The following is a 25297-nucleotide window of genomic DNA, read 5'->3' on the forward strand; positions in this document are numbered from 1 at the left end:
ATAGAATTATGATCACTATCTTCAAAACGTTCTCCCACTGAGAGATCTGACACCTGACCAGGTACATTATCCAAAACCAAATCAAGTACAGCCTCTCCTGTTGTAGGCCTATCTGTCAAGAAACCTTCCTGAAGACACCTAACAAACTCTACCCCATCTAAACCACTTGCTCTAGGGAGATTCCAATTGATATTTTGGAAATTAAAAACTCCCATCACGACACTCCGTTATTATTACAACTTCCCAGGATCTGATTCCGTATCTGCATCATCGATATTCCTGTCACTATTAGGCGGCCTATAAAAAACACCAAGTAAAGTGATCGACCCCTTCCTGTTCCTAACCTCCACTCACAGAGACTCCATAGAGAATCCCTCCATGGCGTCCACCATTCCTGCAGCGGTGACGCTATCAATGATTAACAGTGCCACGCCCCCACCGCATTTGCCTCCCACTCTGTCCTTTCTGAAACATCTAAAACCTGGCACTTGAAGTAACCATTCCAGTCCCTGAGCCATCCATGTCTCTGTAATGGTCACCACTTCATATCTCCAAGTAGTGATCCACGCTCTAAGTTCATCCGCTTTGTTCAAAACACACCTTGCGTTAACATAGACACATCTCAAGCCTTCGGTTTAAGCGCAACCCCACTCTATCATCTGCCTAACCTCCCTCTCGCACTGTCTACAAGCTTTCTCTATTTGTGAGCTAACCTCCTCTTCCCCATTACTTCAGTTCGGTTCCCACTCCCCAAACATTCTAGTTTAGTGAGGGGACGGTGGGAAGTGAGATTCACTCTGTGTCTGACCCCGGGAGTGTGTGATTGGACGGCGTGCAGGGAGATTCACTCTGTGTCTGAAACCGGGAGTGTGTGATGGGACGGTGTGGAAGGAGATTCATTCTGTCTCTGACCCCAGGAGTGGGTGGTGGGACGGTGTGGAGGGAAATTCACATTGCGTCTGTTCCCGTGATTGAGTGATGAGACGGTGTGGTGAAAGATTCACTCTGTGTCTGACTCATGAAGAGTTTGATGGGATCGTGTGTAGGGAGGTTGGTTCTGTCCCTGACCCAGGCATTGTGTGTTTGGAAAGGGTAAGGTTGCTTCTCTCTGTGTCTGACCCCGGGAGTGTGTAATCGGATAGTGTGGAGGAAGCTTCTATCTGTGACTGAAACTGGAAGTCAGTGATGGAACTATGTAGAAGGAGCTTCACTCTCTGTCTGACCCTGTTTGTTTGTGATGCGACGGTATGGAGGGTGAGTGTCCCTGCGTCTGGCCACCGTGTTAAATATTGGGACGGTGTTAAGAGAGCTTTTCACTGTGTCTGCCACCGGTAGTGTGTAAAGGGATGGTGTGGAGGGAGCTTCACTTTGTGTCCGACCCCGGGAGAGCGCGATGGGACTGTGTGGAGTGTGAATCTCTCTGTGTCTAAACCAAGGAGTGTGTGAGGAGACGGTGTGGAAGGAGCTTTGCTCTGTGTCTGAAATCAGGAGAGTGTGACGGGACGGTGCGAAGGGAGCTTCATTTTGTGTCTGATCCCGGGAATGTATGATGGGAGAGTGTGGAGGGGGATTCGTTCTGCGTCTGACCCCGGGAATATGTAATAGAACGGTTTCGAGGGAGCCTCGTTCACTCTCCGACCCGGGGAGTGTGTGATAGGACGGTGTGTCAGTGAGTTTCACTCTGTGTCTGACCCCGGGTGTTTGTGATGGGCCGGTGTGGAGGGACCGTCCCTCTGTGTCTGACCCCGGGAATGGGTGGTGGGGGAGTGTGTAGCGAACTTCACTCTATGTCTGCGTTCGTCAGTTTGTGATGGGAAAGTATGGAGGGAGCTTCACTCTGTTACTGAAACCCGGAACTCTAGAGGGCTCTTTACTCTGGGTCTGTCCGCGGAATGTTTGATTAGACGGTGTGTTTGGAGTTTCACTCTGAGTCTGAAACGTGATTTTGTGATGTGACGATGTACAGAGATTCACTTGTGCCTGAACCCGGGAGTGTGTGATGGGACGGTGTGGAGGGAGATTCACTCTCTGTCTGACCGCTGGACTCACGAACGAGAAGGACTTTGAATTGTGTAAGGTAAGGGGAAACGTAGGGAAATTATGGAAACTAGGAAGTACTGTCATTTTTAAGGAACATAAAATTAGATAAATTTCCGTGTCCTGACAGGATATTCATAGGACCTGGAGGGAGTCTGGGGTAGAAATAACAGGGGCTCTGAGAGAAATATTTCAAATGTCATTGGAAACGGGGATTGTGCAGGAGGACTGGCGTATTGCTCAAGTGGTTCCATTGTTTAAAAAGGGTTCTAAGAGTAAACCTCGGGGATATAGGCCTGTGAGTTTGACGTCAGTGGTGGGTAAATTTATGGAAATTATTCTTAGAGATGGTATATAGAATTACCTGGATAGACAGGGTCTGATAAGGAATAGTCAGCGTGGATTTGTGCATGGAAGGTCATGTTTGACAAACCGTATTGAATTTTTTGAAGAGGTTACGAGGAAAGCTGACGAGGGTAAAGCAGTGGATGTTGTCTATGTGGAATTCAGTAAGGCCTTTGACAAGGTTCCACACGGAAGGCTAGTTAGGAAGGTTCAATTGTTAAGTATCAATATTGAAGTTGTAAAATGGATTCAACAGTGGCTGGATGGGAGATGCCAGAGAGTAGTGGTGGATAACATTTTGTCAGGTTGGATGCCGTTGTGCATCAGAGATCTATATTGGTCCAATATCGCTTGTCATATACATTTCTGATCTGGATGATGGGGTGGTAAATTGGATCAGTAAGTATACAGATGATACTAAGATAGGTGGCGTTGTGGATATTGAAGTAGGTTTTCAAAGCTTGCAGAGAGATTTACGCCAGTTAGAAGAGTGGGCTGAGCGATGGCAGATGGAGTTTAATGCTGATAAGTGTGAGCTGCTACATTTTGGTAGGAATAATCTAAATAGGACATACATGGTAAATAGTAGGGCATTGAAGAATGCAGTAGAACAGAGTGATCTAGGGATAATGGTGCATAGTTCCCTGAAGGTGGAATCTCATGTGGATAGGGTGGTGAAGAAAGATTTTGGTATGCTGGCCTTTATAAATCAGAGCATTGAGTATAGGAGTCGGGATGTAATGTTAAAATTGTACAAGGCATTGGTAAGGCCGAATTTGGAGTATTGTGTATAGGTCTGGTCACCGAATTATAGGAAAGATGTAAACAAAATAGAGAGAGTACAGAGAAGGTTTACTAGAATGTTACCTGTGTTTCAGAACCGAAGTTACAGGGAAAGTTTGAACAAGTTAGGTCTATATTTTTTGGAGAGTAGAAGGTTGAGGGGGGACTTGATAGAGGTATTTAAAACAATGAGGAGAATAGATCGAGTTGATGTTGATAGGCTTTTTCGATTCAGAGTAGGGGGGATTCTAACAAGAGGGCAATATTCGAGTGTTGGGGGCAAAAGTTTAAGGGTAAAACGAGGGGGAATTTCTTTACTCACAGAGTGGTAGTTGTGTGGAATGACCTTCCGGTAGAAGTGGTAGAGGCAGGTTCGGTATTGTCATGTACAGTAAACTTGGATAGCATATGGACAGGAAAGGAATGGTGGGTTATGGGCTGAGTGCGGGCCACTGGGACTACGTGAGAGTCAGCGTCGGCACGGACTACAAGGGCAGAGATGGTATGTTTTCGTCCTGTATTTGTTATATGGTTATATGTATGATGGGAGAGTGTGGAGCGAGATTCGCTCTGTGCCTAACCCCGGGAGTGTGTGTTAGGGCAGAGTGGTGAAAGCGTCACTATGTGTATACTTCCGGGAGTGCGTGATGGGACGGTTTGTTGGGAGATTCACTCTGTTTTTGATCACGTACTTGTGTGAAGGGACGGAGTGGAGGGAGATTCACTTTGTTTCAGACCACGGGAGAGTGTGATGGGAGTGTGTTGAGGGAGATTCACTCCCCTCGGGAATGTGTGATGGGACGGTGTGGAGGAATTTCTCTCTTTGTCTGACCCCAGGGATGTATAAAGGGACTGTGTGGAGGGAGCTTCTCTCACTGTCTGACCCCGGGAGTGTGTGGTGGGACGGTGTGGAGGGAGATTCACTCTGTGTCTGTCCCTGGTAAAGACTGATGGGACGGTGTGGAGTGAGAATCACTCTGTTTCTAAACCCGGTGTGTGTGATGTGACGGTGTAGATGGAGTTTCAAATTGTGTCTGATCTAGGGTTAGTGTGAATGGGACTGTGTGAAGGAAGGTTCTCTCGGTATGATCCGGAGATTTAGTGCTTGGGCGGTGTGCAGGAAGCTTCGCTCACTCTCTGACCATGGGAGTGTGTAATGAAAAGGTGTGGAAGAATCTTCACTCTGTGTCTGAGGCGGCAGCTTGTGATGGGATGGTGTGGAAGGAGCTTCACTTTCCGTTTGAACCCTTGGTGATTCACTCTGTGTCTGACTTCACGTGATTGTGAGACGAGGCAGTCTAGACTGAGATTCACTCTTTGTCTGACCGCGGGAATGTGTGAATGGAACGGTGTGGAGGGAGGTTCACTCTGTGTCTGACCCCGGGAGTGTGTGATGGGACGATGTGCAGGAAGCTTCGCTCACTGTTTGACCATTGTTTCTGATGGGAATCTATGGAGGAAGTTTCACATTGTGTCTGATCCCTGAATTTTGTGAATGGGACGGTGTGGTGCAAGCTTCACTAGGTACGATCCGGAGATTTAGTGCGTGGATGGTGTGCAGGAAGCTTCGCTCACTATTTGACCACAGCAGTGTGTAATGAAAAGGTGTGAAGGGAGCTTCACTCTCTGTCTGACACCCCAGCTTGTAATGGGACAGTGTGGAAGGAGCTTCACTTTTTGTCTGAACCCCTGGTTGTGTGATGAGATGATGCTGAGGGAGATTCTCTCTGTGTCTGATGCCGGTGTGTGTGATAACGGGACGGTTTGGAGTGAGCTTCGCTCTGTGTCTGGCAGTTGGAGTTTGTTATGGGACGATATGGAAAGAGCTTCACTTTGTCTCTGATTCCTTGATTGTATGATGGGATGGTGTGGAGGGAGATTCCTTCTGTATCTGAGCCCGGGTGTGGCTGTAGAGTCTGTGTGGAGGAAGATTCATTCACTGTCACGTTCCGGGATTTGTGATTGGACAGTGTGGAGAGAGCTTCGCTTTGTATGACCAGCCTGTGCTTGGACCTTGTGGAGCGAGCTGCGATCACTGTCTGACATGGGAGTGTGTGATGGGACGGTGTGTCGGGAGCTTCACTTACCAGGAGTGGAGTTATCCTCAATGGTCTGGCACAAACCTCTTCCTCAATTGAGCTCATTCCCAGCATCATTGAGCCATTGTTTGAGCATTCTTCCTTCGCCCCATCGTGAGGTTTTGCCACGTTGATATGAAATAAAAAGCGCCTTTCCTGTTGATCCCTCCCTGTCAACAAGTTTGTTCTGTAAATGGGGAACAGCGAACAGTGAGTGACGGTATTGTGTTTTCTGAACGAGAAATTCTCAACCCACAGAGAGACACTATGTCGTTGCTGATTTAAATAGTCACGAATACACTCACTAAAGTGAGATTCCCCTGCAAACCATCCTTTTCTTTTGCAGAATCGTTCACTGTAGTTATCTGACCTCAAGTCTCACACCCCAAGTTCCCGAACTGATATTTACACTCAGCCATCAGGAAGGAGGTACAGGAGCATCTGGACCCACACAACCAGGTTCAGGAACAGCTCTTGCCCGTCAAACATCAGGAAGAATGTTCAGGAGTGTCTTGACTCACACCACCTGGTTTGGGAACAGTAATTGCCCCTCAATCATAAGGAGTATTTACAAGGGATTCCGGACGCCCCCCGCACCTTCCAGAGCCGTCACGTCCCTCAACCACTTAGAAGCAGCTACAGAAGCCTCAGGACTCGCACGACCAGGTTCAGGAACTGTGAATACCCCTCAAGCATCAGAATACGTGTCCAGGAGCTTGTGTACTCACACCACCAGTTTCGGGAACCATTATTACACCTCAATCATCAGGAAAGACTTACAGGAGCCTCAGGGCGAACACCGCCTGGTACAGAGACAGTTATTAACCAGCAACCATACCTTTTTTTTCACAAGATGGTTGTAATTTTTACACAAATTGTATCACCTCTTTTCAGACACACGTACCCAAGCTATCCACCGTTAACGCGGTCAAGCTAATGTCCTCGAGTACATAAAATGTTCAACATGAATTGATCAGTTACTTTATATTCTCACTGATTGTATCCATCTACTCTGCAACTTAGTTTTGAAACAAATGTCAAAGTTAACCGTGCGAAATAAGATCTAATATCAGAATAGATATATGTCACCACATACAACACGGAAATGTGTTTTTTTTTTATATTGCGGACATACAAGACAAATTAAATAACCCATTGTCTTATACTACAACTCTTGAGCAGCAGGAAGTCAGGTGATGTGGGCTGGCAGACTGATTCATCGATAGAGCTTGTTTTCAGACCTTTGTTTTTAAGTTGATCCTGATTACTGCATACCGTTTCTGTTTTCAGAACAGAAGACTGGCTCCCGTCTACGACCAACAGCTAAACAAAGGTAATTTAAAAAAATAATCCAAATGGCTTAAAGAGTTATAAATGGCAGCTGCTGAGTTTAGAAAGCTGATCTTGGAAATTTACGCGAGGCAAACCGGTCCGGGAAGTGAAAATCCAGACACAGAGTGAAGTTCCCTCCACATCCTGGGACGGTGTACCTCCTTCTAACTGGAAGATGGACATCCTCGTCCGGAAACGCCAGTCAGTGCGGATGGGCAGTGACGTCACCGATCTACAGATGGTGTTGAGGAAGCAGAGAGGCTACAGAATGGTTCAGAGAGATTGAGAGAATGGGGAAAGAAGTGGCGGATGGGTTTATGTATGGCTATGCACTTTGGTAGAAGAAACATATACTACTTCCTAAATGCTGAAAAAAGACAAGATATTTGCGGCGCAAAGGTAATTGGGAGAACTTGGGCTGATTCCCTCAAAGTTAGTTTAGAGGTGGAGTCGGTGGCGACGAGGCCAAGTGCAATGTAGCATTCCTGTGAGGAGGATTCGAATATAAATCAAGGATGCAAAGTTGAGACTTTATAATGCACTGCCGAGGCCTCACGGAAGATTGTGGACAGTTCTGCGTCCGTTATCTAAACCGGCCAGGTGTGCTTGCTTTGGAAATTTTTGAAATGAAGTTCACGAAGATGATTCCGGCATTGAAACGCATATCAAATCAGGAGCGTTTGGTGGCTGAAACTCTGAAGACTGGGGAGGGGCGTGGGGGTGGGGGGTGTGCCGAAACTGATGGTATGTTTCAAAGCCTCGATATAGCAGATGCGGAGAGAATGTTCCCCGTGGTGGGAGAGTCTGAGACAACAGGGTCCACATCAGAACAGAGGGCCCTCCTTTCAGAACGGAGATTGGGTGGGGGGGGGGCGAGTTTATTTCAACAGGCTGCTGTGGAGGCCGCCATCGGGTATATTGAAGTCAGAGATTGATAGATTCCTGATTATTAAGGGCATGAAGAAACACGCGGAAAAGGCTGGAGATTTGGGCAGTGAGGGAATTGTATCCGCCATGGTGAAATGGCGCAGCGGTCTCGATGGACCAAACGGCCTGGCACTGTTCCTATATCTAACTTTGAGAAGGATAAGGGCAGATCGGAGGTGTCAGTGTTGCAGTTGAACAGGGGAAACTATGGAACCATGAGGGAGGAACTGGCCAAAGGTAACTGGACGGATATCCCAGCAGAAAATACACAAGGTGCAAAATCAGTTCATCCTTCGGAGAAGGAAGGATTCAAAGCGGGGAAAGGGGCCACTGTGGTTGACAAAGGAAGGCAGAGATTGCATAGCATTAAAAAAAAGGAAGGATGACAGAGCTAAGGTGAGTGGGAGGACAGATGATTGGGAAATTTTTAAGGAACAACAGAACTTAACTAAAAAGTCAATACGGGGAGCAAAAATGAGGTACGAACGCAAGATAGCCAGGATTATAAAGGAGGATAGCAAAAGATTTTTTAGGTGTGTGAAGAGAAAGAAGATAGTTAAGAACAATGTTGGGCCCTTAAAGAATTAATTGGGTCAAATTGTTACGGAAAACAGAGAAATGGCAGAAGAATTTAATAAGTACTTCAGATCTGTCTTCACTAGGGAAGACACAAGCAATCTCCCAGATGTATGGATGGGACAAAGACATAGGGCAATGAAACAAATTAACATTAGGAAGGAAACGGTGATGATTAGACTGATGGGACTGAAGGCTGACAAATCCCCAGGTCCAGATGGTCTGCATCCTAGTGTAATAAAGGAGGAGGCTCTGGAAACTGCGGATGCATTGGTAATCATTTTCCAATGTTCCTTAGATTCAGGATCAGTTCCTGAGGATTGGAGAATGGCTTATGTTATCCCGCTTTTTTAAGAAAGGAGGGAGGGAGAAAACAGAGAACTATCGTCCTGTCAGCCTAACATCAGTATTGGGGAAGATGCTGGAGTCCATTATTAAAGATGAAATAGTGGCATATCTAGATATCAGTGATAGGATTGGGCCGAGCCAGCATGAATTTTAAAAGGGCAAATCATGCTTGACTAATCTATTGGAGTTTTTCGAGGATGTAACCAGGAAGTTAGACAAGTGAGATCCAGTGGATGTAGTGTACCTCGATTTTAGAAAGGCATTTGATAAGGTCCCACATAGGAGATTGGTGGGAAAAATCAGAGCTCATGGCATTGGGGGGAAGATATTGACATGGATAGAAAACTGGTTGGCAGATAGAAAACAAAGTGTATCGGTGAATGGGTGTTTCTCGGAATGGTAGGTGGTGACTAATGGGGTGCCACAGGGCTCGGTATTGGGACCACATCTGTTTACGATTTACATCAGTGTTTTAGATGAAGGCATTGGGAGTAACATCAGCAAATTTGCTGATAATACTAAGCAGGGTGGCAGTGTGACATGTGATGAGGATGTTAGGAGAATTCAGAGTGACTTGGATAGGCTGAGTGAATGGGCAGATACTTGGCACATGACGTTTAACGTGAATATGTGTGAGGTTATCCACTTTGGGAGTAAGAACAGGAAGGTAGATTATTATCTGAAAGGTGTAGAGTTAGGTAAGGGTGAAATACAAAGAGATCTAGGATTCCTTGTTCATCAGTCACTGAAGGTGAATGAGCAAGTGCAGCAGGCAGTGAAGAAAGCTAATGGAATGTTGGCCTTTATTACTAAGGGAATTGAGTGCAAGAGCAAGGAAATCCTTTTGCATCTGTACAGTACCCTGGTAAGACCACACCTGGAGTATTGTTTTGGTCTCCAGGGTTAAGGAAGGACATCCTGGCTGTAGAGGAAGTGCAGCGTAGATTCACGAGGTTAATTCCTGGGATGCCTGGACTGTCTTACGCAGAGAGGTTAGAGAGACTGGGCTTGTACACGCTGGAATTAAGGAGATTGAGAGGGTATCTGATTAAAACATATAAGATTATTAAGGGATTGGACAAGATAGAGGCTGGAAATATGTTCCAGATGCTGGGAGAGTCCAGTACCAGAGGACGTGGTTTGAGAATAAGGGGTAGGTCATTTAGGACAGAGTTAAGGAAAAACTTCTTCTCCCAGCGAGTTATGGGGGTGTTGAATGCACTGCCTCGGAAGGCAGCGAAGGCCACTTCTCTGGATGCTTTCAAGAAGGAGCTAGATAGGTATCTTATGGATAGGGGAATCAAGGGATATGGGGACAAAGCAGGAACCGGGTATTGATCGTAGATGATCAGCCTTGATCTCAGAATTGAGGTGCAGGCTCGAAGGGCCGAATGGTCTACTTCTGCACCTGTTGTCTACTGTCTATCTGTTGGTCTTATTTTAAGTTCCTCTGTTAGACCATAAGACCATAAGACATTGGAGCGGAATTGGGTCATTGAGTCTGCTCCGCCATTCAATTATAGCTGATCCTTTTTTTAAACCTCCTTAAACCCACTTCACGGCTTTTCCCCCATAACCTTTGATGCCGTGTCCAATCAACAACCGATCAATTTATGCCTTAAATACACCCAGCGACCTGGCTTCCACAGCTGCAACAAACTCCACAAGTTCCCCAAGTTTTGTCCCATTACACACTCCCGGGGTCCGACACAGAGTCAATCTCCCTCCACACCGTCCCATCACACACTCCCGGGGTCAGACACAGAGTCAATCTCCTCCACACCGTCCCATCACACACTCCCGGGGTCAGACACAGAGTGAATCTCCCTCCACACCGTCCCATCACACACTCCCGGGGCCAGACACAGAGTGAATCTCAGTCAACACAGTTCCATCACACACTCACGGCGTCAGACACAGAGTGAATCTTCCTCCACAGCGTCCCATCACACACTCTCGAGGTCAGACACAGAGTGAATCTCCCACCACACCGTCCCATCACAGACTCCAAGGGACAGACACAGAGTGAATCTCCCTCCCCACCGTCCCATCACACACTCCCGGTTTGAGACACAGAATGAAGCTCCGTCTACACTGTCTCATCGCATATTCCCGAAATCAGTTACAAGTACTGGTACAGGTTTTAAAGGCGTTTCAGTGAGATTCTCCAGGTTAATTGCAGAGATGAGGGGGTTAGACTATGAGGAGAGATTGAGTACCTGCGACTCTACTCGCTGGAATTCAGAATAGGAGAGGAGATTGTATAGATACAAATAAAACATGAAACGTGAGAGATAAGATAGAGGCAGGGAAGTTGTTTGCACTATTAACAATGACCTGGATGAGAAAGTGGATGATGCGTTATTGGTAAGATTCTTGGCATTGTCCCCTAATTAAGGTTTCATCTATGTTTCATCACATAAAACATAAAAACAAAATCTACAGCACAATACAGGCCCTTCGGCCCAGAAGATTGTGTCGAACATGTCCCGACCCGAGAAATTACTAAGCTTACCTACCGCCCTCTATTTTCCTAAGCTCCATGCACCTATCAAAAAGACTCTAAAAATACCCTACTGCATCCGCTTCCACCCCGGTTGCCGGCAGCCCATTCCACGGTCACATCCATTTCTGAGTAAAACAACTTACCCCTGACATCTCCTATGTACCTAGACCCCAGCAACATAGACCTGTGTCCTCCTGTGGCAACCATCTCAGCCCTGGGAGCAAAAGCCTCTGATTATCCACACGACTAACGCCTCGCAACATCTTATACACCTCTATCAGGTCACCTCTCATCCTCCGTTGCTCCAAGGAGAAAAGGCCGAATTCACTCAAACTATCCACAGAAGACATGCTCCTCAATTCAGGCAACATCCTTCTAAATATCCTCTGCACCCTTTCTATGGCTTCCAAATCCATCTTGTAGTGAGACGACCAAAATTGAGCACAATTCTCCAAGTGGGATCTGGCCAGGGTCCTCTAAACTGCAACATTACCTCTCGGCTCCTAAATTCAATTCTACCATTGATGATGGCCACTATAACATATGCCTTTTTAACTAGTGCGTAAACCTGCGCAGTGTTTTGAACGTCCTATGGGCTCGCATCCCAAGATCACTCTGGTTCTCCACATTGCCAAGAGTCTTACCATTAATACTATATTCTGCCATCATATCTGACCTACCAAAATGAAGCATTTCAGACTTATTTGGTTTGATCTCCATCCGCCAGTTCTCATCCCCGTTTTGCATCTTATCAATGTCCCGCTGTAACCTCTGACAGCCCTCCACACTATCCTCAACACCCCAACCTTTGTGTCAACATCAAAATTGCTAACCCATCCCTCCACTTCCTCATCCAAGTCATTTTTATTATTAGATAAAAGTTTCCCTGCCTCTATCTTTTCTATCACCTTTCATATTTTAACTGTTTCTATACAATCTCCTCTCATATTCTGAATTCCAATGAATAGAGTCGCAGGAGATTCAATCCCTCCTCATAGTCTAACCCCCTCATCGCTGCCATTAACCTGGTGAAACTGCTCTGCACCGCCATCGAAATCAGTTCATGCTTTCTCAATTAAGGAGACAGGAACTGCATGCAGTATTCCAGGTGCGTCCTCATCACTCCCCTGTGCAATTGCAGCATAAACTCAATCAACTTATAGTCAATCCCACAAGCAATGAAGCCCAACATCCTTTTTAAACAGAAGCAAGAGGCTGAGAGTGAAAGAGTAAAGGTATCTCGGAGAGAAAGGTTGTCTTTCACTGCTGTGGAAGTGAGACAACACTGCGCAGGCGCGTGACGTAGAACACCAAAGGTTTAAAAAAGACCGCCATATACAGCAGGCAGCGCTGAGAGCGGGCAGAGGAATGAGAAGGAGCAGAGTGACAAGGCATTGGCTCAACAGGGTTCGGCATGAACAGTCAGAGGTGAGAACTGGTTCCGGTAGTTGTTTTTTTTTGTTCTTTTTTCGCTTGGAGTAGAGAGGGTGCCGGGCAGGATGTAGGAATATTCCTCTTCCAGGATGTGGAAAATTAGGGAGATATCCGGTGTCCCTGCGGGAAGTGCGTCCAGCTGCAGCTCCTAACAAACTGCTTTACGGAACTGGAGCTGGAGCTGGATGACCTGCGGACCATTCGGGAGAATGAGGAGTTTATAGATAATAGTTTCACGTAGGTTGTTACACCAAAGGAGCAGCGCACAGTTAACTGGGTTACGGTCAGGCGAGGGAAGAGAAAAGGGCAGGGCAAGCAGGTTTCCCCTGTGGCCATTGCCCTCCAAAATATGTATACCAATTTGGATACTGTTGGTGTCGATGACTTACCTGGAACAAGCTGTGGCGGCCAGATGTTTGCCACTGAGTCTGGTTCTGCAGTGCAGAATGGAGGGTGGAAGACGAGGAGAGCGGTAGTGATAGTGGACTCGGTAGTTAGACGTACAGGCAGGAGGTTCTTTGGTGGTTACAGTGACTCTCGGAAGTTTTGGTACACATGGGTAGCAATGACAAAGGAAGAAACAGTGAAGAGTCCTGAAGCGTGAGTATAGACAGTTTTGTAGGAAGTTAAATGCAAGTTCTCGAGGGTGGTAATCACAGGATTGATACCTACGTCACGTGCCAGTGAGAGTAAGAGTAGGATGCTCTGGAGGATGACATGTGGCTGAGGAACTGGAGTAGGGGCAGGGTTTCAGATTTCAGGATCATTGGGACCTCTTAATATAACCATATGACCATATCACAATTATAACACGGACACAGGCCATCTCGGCCCTTCTAGTCGGTGCTGAACGCATACTGTCACATAGTCCCACGAGCAAGCACTTAGTCAATAACCCTCCATTCCTTTCCTGTCCATATACCTATGATTTTTTAATGACAAAATCGTACCTGCCTCTGCCGCTTCTACTGGACGTTCGTTCCACACAGCTACCACTCTCTGAATAAAGATGTCCCCACTCATTTTACGTACTAAACATTTGCAACTTAACTCTCAACTCATGTCCTCTTGTTTGAATCTCGCTTACTCTCAATGAAAAAGCCTATCCACGTCAACTCTATATATTTCCCTCATAATTTTAAATACCTCTATCGTCCCCTCTCAACCTTCTACACGCCAACGTATGAGGACCTAACTTGTTTCCCTGTGACTTAGGTGCTGAAACCCAGGTAACACTCTAGTAAATCTCCTCTGTACTCTCTCTAATTTGTTGACATCTTTCCTATAATTCGGTGACCAGAACTGTACACAAAACTCCAAATTTGACCTCACCAATGGCTTGTACAATTTTAACATTACATCCAAACTCCTATAATCAATGCTCTGATTTTTTAAAGGCCAGCATACCAAAAGCTTTCTTCACCACGCTATCCACACGAGATTCCACATTCAGGGAACTATGCACCATTATTCCCAGATCACACTGTTCTACTGCATTCCTCAATGGCCTACAATTTACCATGTATGTCCGATTTTGATTATTCCTACCAAAATGTAGCACATCACACTTATCAGCATTAAACTCCATTTGCTAAGCAGCCCACTCTTCTAACTGGCCTAAATCTCTTTGCAAGCTTTGAAAACCTACTTTATTATGAACAGCGCCACCTATCTTAGTATCATCTGCATACTTGCTAATCTAATTTACCACCCCATCATCCAGATCATTAATGTACATGACAAACATCATTGGACCCAATTCAGATCCCTGAGGCACACCAGTAATCACCGGCCTCCAACCTGACAAACCGTTATCCACCACGACTTTCTGGCATCTCCTATCAGCCACTGTTCAATCCATTTTACTACTTCAATATTAATACCCAGCGATTAAACCTTCCTAACTAACCTTCCGTGTAGAACCTTGTCAAAGGCCTTACTGAAATCCATATGGACAACATCCACTGCTTTATCCTCGACAATTTTCCCCGTAACCTCTTCAGAAATTTCAAAAAGTTTTGTCAAACATGACCTTCCACGCACAAATTCATGTTGACTGCTCCTAATCAGACCCTGTCTATCCAGATAATTATATATACTCTCTATGAGAATACTTTCTATTAATTCACTCACCACTGACGTCAAGCTTACAGGCCGATAATTGCTAGGTTTACTCTTAGAACCCTTTTTAAACAATGGAACCACATGAGCAATTCAACAATCCTCTGGCACCATCCCCGTTTCTAATGACATTTGAAATATTTCTGTCAGAGACCCTGCTATTTCTACACTAACCTCCCTCAAGATCCCAGGGAAAATGCTGTCAGGACCCGGAGACTTATCCAGTTTTATATTCTTTAAAAACTTTTGTACTTTATTTCTTTAATCGTCATCGTTTCCATAACTACCCTACTTGTTTCCCTTACCTTTGACAATTCAATATCCTGCTCCTTAGTGAGCACCGATGGAAAGAAATTGTTCAAAATCTCCCCTATCGCTTTTGGCTCCACACATAGCTGCCCACTCTGATTCTCGAAGGAGCCAATTTTATCCCTCACTATCCTTTTGCTATTAATCTTCTGTGACAGGTGGGATGTTTACAGGAGAGATGGGTTATACCTAAACTACAAGTATACCAAGATCCTTGCAGGGAGTTTTGTTAGTGATTTTTGGAGATTTAAAACCAGATATGCAGGGGATTCGGAGCCAGAGCAGACAGTGGAGCTGGGGTGAAAATAAATGTTGTTAACAGTTCTTGCAAAGTCACGAATAGAAGGGTTGTGTGTGCTGATAATAATCTTCTGAGGTCTGTCTATTTCAATGCTGGGAGTATTCTGGAGATGGCTGACGAACTGAGGGCGTGGATTGACACATGGAATTACGACATTATAGACATTACTGAAAATTGGCTACAGGAGGGGGAGGACTGGAGTTCCGATGTTTCAGGTGTGATAGAGGAAGAGAAATGAAAGGGGCGTTGGCATTGCTACTCAGGGAAAATGCTACTGAAGTACTTGGGCAGGAGAGATTAGAGGGTTTGTCTACCGAGGCCATATGGCTGGAGCTGAGAAACAGGAATGGTATGACCGCATCAAATAGGAAAAATGCAATCGAACAGGAAAGGAATCGAAACATCTGGGGCATTTGGGAATTGTACAAGAGAGACGGGTTACACCTGAACTAAAAGGGGACCATGAACCTTGCAGGGAGATTTGATAGTGCTATTGGGGAGGGTTTAAACTGGATTGACAGGGGAATGGGAACCAGAGTGCCAGAGCCGATAGTGGAGCGGGGGTGAAAACAAATTATGTTAAAACTTTTTGCAAAGTAACAACTGGAAGGGTTGTGCATGGGGGTAATAATCTCCTGAGCTGTGTCTATTTCAATGCAGGAGTATTGTGGGGAAGGCAGACGAGCTGCGGGCGTAGATTGAAACATGAAATTACGGCATTACAGCCATTAGTAAAACTTGGCTACAGGAGGGGCAGGACTGCCAGCTCAATGTTCCAGGGTTCCGATGTTTCAGACGTGATAGAGGCAGAGGGATGAAGGGTGGGAGGGGGCATTGCTAGTCAGGTAAAATGCTACAACAGTGCTCAGGCAGGACAGATTACAGGGTTTGTCTACCGAGGCCATATGGGTGGAGCTGAGAAACAGGAATGGTATGACCACATTATTGGGGTTGTATTATAGACGACCCAATAGTCAGCGAGAACTAGAGGAGCAAATCCGCAGAGAGGTAGCAGACCACTGCAGGAAACATAAAGTTTTGATAGTCGGGGAATTTAATTTTCCACATATTGCCTGGGTCTCACATGCTGTTAAAGGTCCAAACGGGTTAGAGTTTCTAAAATGTGTTCAGGAAAGTTTTCTAAATCAATATATAAAGGTACTAACTAGAGAGGATGCAATATTAGATCTCTTATTAGGAAAAAAGTTAGGACAGGTGACGAAATTGTGTACGGGGGGGGACACTTTGGTTAATGTGATCATAACGCCTTTATTTTGAACTTGATCATGTACAAGGTAGATCTGGTACTCGGTTTGAAGTTCTAAACTGGGAAAAGGCTATATTTGAAGAAATAAGAATGCAAAACCGTGGATTGGGGCAGGTTGATCTCTGGCAAGAATGTGATGGGCAAGTGGGAGACCTTCAAAGTAGAAATTTTCAGCTTGTATGTTCCTGTCAGGAATAAAGGCAAAGTGAATACAATAAGCAAAATTGGAACTCTGATAAAGAAGAAGTGAGAGATATAAGTCAAGTATAGGAAACAATGAGCAAATAAGGTGTTTGACGAGTACAAAAAGTGCAAAATAATATTTCAGAAAGAAATCAGGAGGACTAAAAGAAGACAGGAGGTTGTTTTGCTAATCAAGGTGAAGGAAAATCCAAAGAGCATCTGCAGGTATATTAAGAGCAAAAGGATAGTAAAGGAAAAATTTGGACCTCTAAAAGATCATAGTGGTCCGCTACGTATGGAATCAAAACAAATGGGTGAGATTTTAAATGTTATTTTTTTCCCGTCCATTTTATAAGGAAACTGACATGGAATCAATGGAAATAAGGGAAACAAGTAGTGAGGTGATGGATCCTACACAGATTGAAGAGGAGAAGGTGCTTGCTATCTTGAGGCAAATCAGAGTAGATAAATCCTCAGGACCTGGGTATTCGCTCGGACCTTGAAGGAGACTGCTGTTGAAATTGCAGGGACCCTGGCAGACATATTTGAAAAGTCGGTATCCACGGGTGAGGTGCCAAAGGATTGGAGGAGAGCTCATGTTGTTCTGCTGTTTAAAAAAGGCTCTAGAAGTAATCCAGGAAATTATAGGCCGGTAGGTCTGTAGTAGGTAAATTATAGAAAGGAGTACTAAGGGATAGGATCTACAAGTATTAGGATAGACAGGGAATTATTAGGCAGAGTCGCAGTGGCTTTGTTTGTGGTAAGTCATGTTTAACAAGTCTATTAGATTTTTTCGAGGAGGTTCCCAGGAAAGTGGATGAAGGGAAGGCAGTGGATGTTGTCTACATAGACTTCAGTAAAACCTTTGACAAGGTCCCGCATGGGAGTTAAGTCAGGAAGATTCAGTCGCTAGGTATACATGATGAGGTGGTAAATTGGATTAGACATTGTCTCAGTGGGAGAAACCAGAGAGTGGTAGTGGACGATTGCTTCTCTGAATAGAGGCCTGTGACTAGTAGTGTGCCAAAGGGATCAGCATTGGGTCCATTGTTGTTTGTCATCTCTATCAATGATCTAGATGATAATGTGGTAAATTGGATTAACAAATTTGCTGATAATGCAAAGATTGGAGAAATGGTGGACAGTGGGGTAAGTTTCCAAAGCATGCAGAGGGATTTCGACTAGATGGGAAAATGGGATACAAATGGTTGGCAGAGCTTAATACAGACAAGTGTGAGGTTTTGCACTTTGGAAGGACAAACCAAGGTAAAACATGCAGGGTAAATGGTAGGGTCCTGAGGAGTACAGCAGAAGAGAGGGATCTGGGAATTCAGAAACAAAAATCCGTAACGGTGGCTTCATTGGTAGACAGAGTCGTAAAGATAACTTTTGGTACATTGACCTTTATAAATCAAAGTATAGCGTACAAGAGTTCGAATGTTATGGGGAGGTTGTATAAGGTATTGGTAAGGCCGAATTTGGAGTATTGTGTGAAGTTTTGGTCACCTAATTACAGGAAGGATATTAATAAGTTTGAAAGAGTGCAGAGAAGGTTTACAAGGATGTTGCCGGGACTTGAGAAGCTGATTTACAGAGAAAGGTTGAATAGGTTAGGACTTTATTCCCTGGAGCGTAGAAGAATGAGAGGAGATTTGTTAGAGGTATATAAAACTATGATGGGGAGAGATAGAGTGAATTCAAGCAGGCTTATTGCACCGAGGCTAGGGGAGAAATAAAGCCAGAGGACGTGGGTTAAGGGTGAAGTGGGGAAAGTTTAAAGTGAACTTTGGGGGGCATCCTCACACACAGAGTGGTGGGATTGTGGAATGAGCTGCCAGATGAATTGGCAAATACGGACTCACCTTGAACATTTACGAAAAACCTCGACAGGTACATGGATGAGAGTTGTATGGAGGGATATGGTCCAGGTGCAAGTTAGTGGGACCAGGCAGAAAAATGTTTCGGCACAGCCAGGAAGGGCCTAGAGGCCTGTTTCTCTGCTGTAATGATTTATGGTTCCATGGTTCTAACACTGCGATCTCTCTGCAGATCTGTTCCTCCTAAACCAGCAGACTGTTCATTGGTCTACATGGCGATACATTTCTTTTTCCTCATTTCCTCATTCCCATTGATGAAGGAAGACCAGTAGATGTAGTGTATGTGGATTTCAGCAAGGCATTTGTTAAAGTACCCCATGCAAGGCTTATTGAGAAAGTAAGGAGAATGGGATCCAAGGGGACTTACTTTGTAGATCCAGAACTGGCTACCCCATAGAAGTGGTTGTCCATCGTGGCTGTAGACGGGTCATATTCTGCATGGAGTTCGGAGATCAGTGGTGTGCCTCAAGGATCTGTTCTGGGATATTCACTCTTCCTGATTTTTAGAAATGACCTGGGTGAGGAAGTGAAGGAATGGGTTATTAAGATTGCTGATGACACAAAGGTTGGAGATGTTGTGGATAGAGTTGCGGGCTGTCAGAAGTTACACCGAGACATTGACAGAATGCAAACCAGGGCTGAGAAAAAGCAGATGGAGTTCAACCCAAACAAGAGTGAAGTGTTTCATTTTGGTAGGTCAAATATGATGGCAGAATATAATATTAATGGCAAGACTAATGGCAGTGTGGAGGATCAGAGGGATTTTGGGTTCCGAGTACATAGGAAACTCAAAGCAGCTGCGCAGGTTGACTCTGTGCTCAAGAGAGCACACGGTGTATTGGCCATCGTAAACCGTCGAATTGAATTTAGTAGCCGAGAGGTAATGTTGCAACCTCATGGGACCCTGTCAGACCCCACTTGGAGGACTGTGCTCAGTTCCGGTCGCCTCACTATAGGAAGTAAATGGGAAGTTGCCTGGACTGGGGAACATGTCTTATGAAAACAGAATGAGGGAACTCGGCCATTTCTCCTTGGAGCGACGGATGATCAGAGGTCACTTGATGGAGGTGTATAAGATGATGAGAGACATTGATAGTGTGGATAGCCAGAAGCTTTTTCACAGGATGAAATGGTTGCCACAAGAACACACAGGTTTAAGGTGCTGTGGACTTGGGACACAGAAGGTGTCAGGGGTGAGTGTTATACGCAGAGAGTGATGTGTGTGCGGAATGGTCTGCCGGCAACGGTGGTGGAGGCAGAAAAATAGAGGGCTATGTGTAACCCTAGTAACTTCTAAGGTCGGGACATGTTGGGCGCAACTCTGTGGGCCGAAAGGCCTGTATTCTGCTGTAAGTTTTCTATGTTTCTATTTTCCACCCATAAAGATTCACTGAGACGAATTCTCTTGTCTGTTCTGTCTGTGTTTTGCGGTGACATTTGCTCAGCCCTGTAATGTCACCCCTCCTCCTGTAATTCTTCCGCTTTCTGACGTCTGAAAATAGGGAAACCCGAAATATCGTGCTGTCCTGCTTGTCCCTCTTGCACCCAATTCTCAATAACGGCTACAATATCATAATTCATTGTGTTGATTCATGCCCTGAGCTCAACTGCCTTTTTCAGAAGCTTCCTGCATTGAAATATACGGAGCTTAGGGGACCAGTCGCTTGATGCACAACCTTTCGATTCCTGACTTGTTCTGAGGTCTGAACAACATCTGTCTCCATATAGACTCCGCTATCTGCTCTCGAACTCTGAATCCCATCCCCCTGCACCTCGAGAAAAACTATTCTCCCAAAACCTTTCATGCACAGTACTGACAAACCTTCCCTCTAGGATATCAGCTCCACTCCAGTTTATGTGTAAACCGTCTTCCATCTCTTCTGTTGACATCTCACCTTCCTTGGAATAAACACAATGAATATTAAACCCCACCCACCGGCACCGTAGCTTGAGCCACATGCAAAACTGTATCGCCTTCCAATGTATGGACACACTGGGACGGGTGGTGGTCCTGCCTATTAATTTAATAGCAAAATCCCTGACCTCACTTTGCAGTAACACCTTCCCATACATACCGATTTCTTTGGTACATATATGGACCAGGACGTCGAGCTGCTCACCCACCCACTTACGAAACATAGAATCGTTTTTGCAATTACTGTTGAGCCTCTTTCTATTGCACTTAAGTCAACTACATTATTTCAAGGTGTTAGGAGAGGTGTCACAGAACATTGCCATTGAAATCCTCTCAATTCTCATCTAACCCTGTCGTGCTCTCCACCCTTAAAAATTTTAATCAATTTGGCTGGCATTATAAGTTCACATCAGTTCAGTTCTGTGTCCCATTCATCGAAACCATCTATTTCTTCCCTCCACCCTCGATTCAGTTTTTAGACAATGGGGTTTGATCGGTCTTATGCGCATTAAGGATTTGTGCACTGATAACATATTTAATAGTTTTGATAACCTGTGCAGTAAATATGGCCTTCCGTATAATCATTTTTTTCAATACCTGAAGATTCTCCACTTTGTCAAGGATGAATATCCCTCTTTTCCTGATCTACCACCTGCTATGTTGCGGGACAAACTCACTCTTAGCTTTAATAATAAATGGCTGATCACTGTACTACACTCTCAGCTGATGTATTCGGGTGTTCAAGATCTAAATAAAACTACGACTAGCTGGGAGGATGACCTTGGTGTGGATCTGGCTGTGGGATATTGGGCAAAAGCACAGAATAGGATTCATTCCTTGTCATCATGTGCTAGACTCGGGCTCATACAATTTAAAGTTTTACACAGTACATTTAAGTAAAGCCGGGCGTGCTGACATATATCCTGGGTCAGACTAGGCTGTGACAGGTGTTCCTTCTCTCCGGCTGGTTTAGTGCATGCATTTTGGTCTTGCCCTCGGCTTGATGGCTATTGGGAACTGGTTTTTAAAATTATCAGTAAGGTTTTGGGGGTGACACTGAGACCTTGCTCGCTTAAAGCTGTATTTGATGTGGCAGATGATGTTTTGGGTTTAAATGCAAACCAGTCGGATATCATTTCACTTACATCGCTTTTGGCCCGTAGGAGAATCTTGCTTGTCTGGAAATCTGCCACTCCCCCATCTGCAGCTGCTTGGTTAGATGACTTAATGTTTTTTTTTTCTGAAATTAGAAAAGATTAAATTTACTCTGAGAGCGTTAGTGAGAAAGTTCTATTCGAAATGGGGGTCTTTCTTGTCATATTTTGGGAGTCTTAATGAATTACCTACTAGTTGAGGGCATTTGATTGTACTTGGGAAGTTGCTTCCCTTTTAACACGCATATGGTTTACCTCACAGGGTGGTTGATGAATTGTAATATGAGTCTATTCTGCATCATCTGAGATGTTGTAGATGTGTGTGGGACTTCGTCTTGAAGTAGTGCGGGGGTATGGGTGTGAAATGTCCGTACTTGTGTTTGTGAAGTGTCGTATTGTAAATACATTAGCTGTCATTGTATGTTCGGGGAGGGCGGGTGAGGGGAGGTTTGTTTAGGGGTAAGTTATAAAAGCAAAATGGAGGAAAATGTAATCCATTATGTATTCTATATTGTGCCGTTCCTTCGATAAAATATATTATAAAGAAAGAATCATAGAGAAGGGACGGTGTGCTGTGAAAAGAGGAAGGAAGGGGAGGAGAGTGGGGCCACAGAAAGGGTGTTCAGATTCAGTCGTTGGTGCAGAACGTGTGAGGCGCCATTTTCTTGCTGACTGTCTCTGATCGGAGTCTGTTTAAACGCCGAAATCCACTGACCCATGGCCAGGAGTCACAGACAGAGCGACAATCCCTCCATACAATCCCATCACACACTCCTGGAAACATACACTGAGTAACGCTCCCTCCGCAACGATCCGTCACACACCCCCGGGATCATACACAGAGTGCAACTCCCTCCATATTGTTTCAACACACACTCCGGGGTCACACACAGAGTGAAGCTCCGTCCGCACCTTCCAAACACGCAGTTCCTGGGACTGATAACCAGCGAAGCTCCCTAAATATTATCCCATCACACTCCCGGTGTCAGACATGTGAAGTACCTCCCGCACCATCACAGCACACCCTACCGGAGTCAGGAAAAGTACGAAACCCTCTCCCTCCTCCGCTCTCCCCACTCACCGATACCCAGCCTTTCGGCATTCCAGTAGTCTTGAATAGTGTGTGTCTCTCGGAGATGGTGTGTGTGTGTGTGTGTGAGCGGATTGTGTGCTGCCGTTAGAGGAAGGAAGGGGAGGAGAGAGGAGGCCAGGGAAAGGGTGGTGAGAATGCAAACACTGATGCAAGTGGTGTGGAACACGTGACAGGCCTGCGCGTGATGAGTTGTGGAGAGATTCAGATCCTGGTGATCGATATCCATGGTACGGGGGGAGGTGAAACACCAGCCATCATCTCGCCCTCATACTCCCCACAATTACCTGTGTCACAGAGTGGGAGGAGAGTGGAGGGACGACGTATATGGGGATCGCTTAGCGGGTGGAGTGAATCACGGAGACGGGGCGGGGCGTATGGGTACGTACGCGATGATGGAGAAGGCGAAGTGTGCAGGAGAGTGTGTGGGTGACTGAGACAGGGCTGCTTGTAGGCGAGGGTTGGGTGACGGAGACGGGAGTGGTGTACTGCAGTCTGTGTGACAGTGACTGGGAATCGTGTAGCAGTAGGGTGATGGAGTCGGGAGGGGTTTTCGAGAGGGAGGGTGTTATGCATACGGGGAGGACTGTATTCGAGTTACAGTGCAGGGCCTGACTCTGTGTTGGTATCGTTGAGTGGTGAAATCCCGCTGTGGTGCAGAGCCTGTCAGTGTGTCAGTGTCACGATGAGGGGCGTGTTCATGTCAGATGTGGGTTGTGGCAGTGACACCGAAACACTTTCAGTGTCCCATTGAAGAACATCTCCGTGTTACAGTGAGGGTTGGGTGTCTCGTTCATAGCTTATGCAAACGGTACTGTCCTGCCTGCAATCATGTCTCACTAATATCTGCCGTGTCAGTCTCAGAGGCGTTGACCGCTGACCTGAGAGCATCTACCCTTCAAACAATACTTCCCGCATTGAAACGTACGCCGCTCAGAACATGAGTCCCAGCCGGGTTAACCTTTTGCTTTTTAACTTTTTCAGAGGCATTAACAACATCTGTCCCAACAATCACTCAACTAACTGTAATGGCGTTTTTATTTATATGTCCCTGCAACTCTAGTTTGTACCACAATTCTCCCCTTCTAATGGCAAACCTTACCGCTGGGATATTAGTTCGATTCCAGTTCAGGTATAAATTGAGAGAGTTGCTGATCAGAGAGGAAATGAAGGAGCTGAGCAAGGTGGGGGCGGTGTGGCGCGGCCTCCAGGCTGGAGTCTGTGCTGCCCCCGAGTGTTCGCTCGGCAGAATGCAATCTCAGCTGCGAACAATTGTAGATTACGCTGGCATTCAAAATACCCAGGGGCCTTTTAAAAAAAAAATATTTACTAAATTTTAGAAATTACAAAGAATAAATGTGGTAATAAAAGAGTAAGAAAAATGATATTAACCCTCCCCCTCCCAATAACCTTCCCCCCTAAACTCTTATCTAAAGAAAGAAATTTAAAAAAAAAGAGAGAAATGAAAGAAGAAAAAGATTGCCTGGATATCGGAGGATCCCCACATGCTCCATGGAGTTCAAAATAATTTTGATATTTATTTTTACTTTCCCCAAATACTCCGTGTGTGTGTGCGTGTGTGTGTGTGTGTGTGTGTGTGTGTGTGTGTGTGTGTGTGTGTGTGTGTGTGTGTGTGTGTGTGTGTGTGTGTGTGTACATAATGAGTGAATGTAATTACTGATATCATACATATGCTTGCTGTCTTTATATTTAGTACATTTTATGTGCGCTTCAACCCCAACTCTTCAGCAACGTTTTAAACTAAATGTAATTTCTAATTTTGTCCACACCTGCACGTACGTAAATTTGGAGAACCGGCTCAATTTTTCTACCTATATACTGGTGACGATAACGACCGCATACCATCGAGGAATCTCGTTCTCGTCCACAATACCTCTTTTCCGTTCCCCTAACAAAGAGAACCCTATCGATACAGCTCGCCAGATTTCACACCCTTCCCTGCTGAGCCACAGAACCATAGTCCCTTCCAGAGACCTGACCGGTGAGACTTTCCCCTGCTTGGTCATTTGCACATCTCTCCTCCCATCCAGAAGTATCCAAAGTGGTCTACCTGTTATTGAGCGTGCTGGCCACAAGGGGTCTCTGCACTGGTTCTGGCTGTTTAACCCCTTTCACCTTCCTGTCTGTCACCCTGTTCCCTGTACCCTACACCGTGGGTGTATCTAACTTTCTATATGTCTTCCCTGTCACCCCTCAGCTTCCCGAATGATCCCCAGTTCATCCAGTTCAAGTTCCAACTCTGTTCCTCAGAGTGTCACGCGGGATGCGTGTGGGTGCCACGGTATGGGGTCGCTTAGCGTCCGGTCGTGGCTGTGTCCATGGCATGGTGAGGGGTGTGGAGGTGTCAGAGTGAGAGCTGTGTGGCTCGCTCACTGCCTATGCTGTCTGTGAAGTGGTTGTTCTCTGTATTTCACAATCTATCGTCAAAGTTCTTGATCTACCCCACCCACTTATCTGCACACTCGATGAATTTAAATCTGTCTTGTTACCCCTCTTGCAGTGCAGTGAATGTAAATCACCGAACAGAACAGACCCTTCGGCCCACAATGTTCTGATATGTCAACTGAACTAAAGCACTTCTGACTGAACAACAACCATCTCACTGCAGTCCCTGTACATTAACATCCCTGTCAAAGAGGCACATGAACTCCTCTCTCTCTGAGTTTGTCAATTAATCTCATGTGACCAATAAA

The 25297-nt window shown here is 45.5% G+C and overlaps 1 long non-coding RNA gene across 1 annotated transcript; it reads right to left on the bottom strand.

Annotated features, from left to right (window-relative positions):
* Window positions 1–5274: 5274 nt before the first annotated feature.
* Window positions 5275–22662, bottom strand: LOC140720083 (uncharacterized). Its single transcript, XR_012097097.1, has 4 exons — window positions 22575–22662; window positions 21485–21579; window positions 18792–18938; window positions 5275–5430 (listed from the first exon to the last, which is right to left on the bottom strand). It is a non-coding gene; the product is annotated as an uncharacterized lncRNA (long non-coding RNA).
* Window positions 22663–25297: the final 2635 nt, after the last annotated feature.

This window comes from Hemitrygon akajei, unplaced genomic scaffold (assembly GCF_048418815.1).
Source record: "Hemitrygon akajei unplaced genomic scaffold, sHemAka1.3 Scf000036, whole genome shotgun sequence".
Lineage (NCBI taxonomy): Eukaryota > Metazoa > Chordata > Chondrichthyes > Myliobatiformes > Dasyatidae > Hemitrygon > Hemitrygon akajei.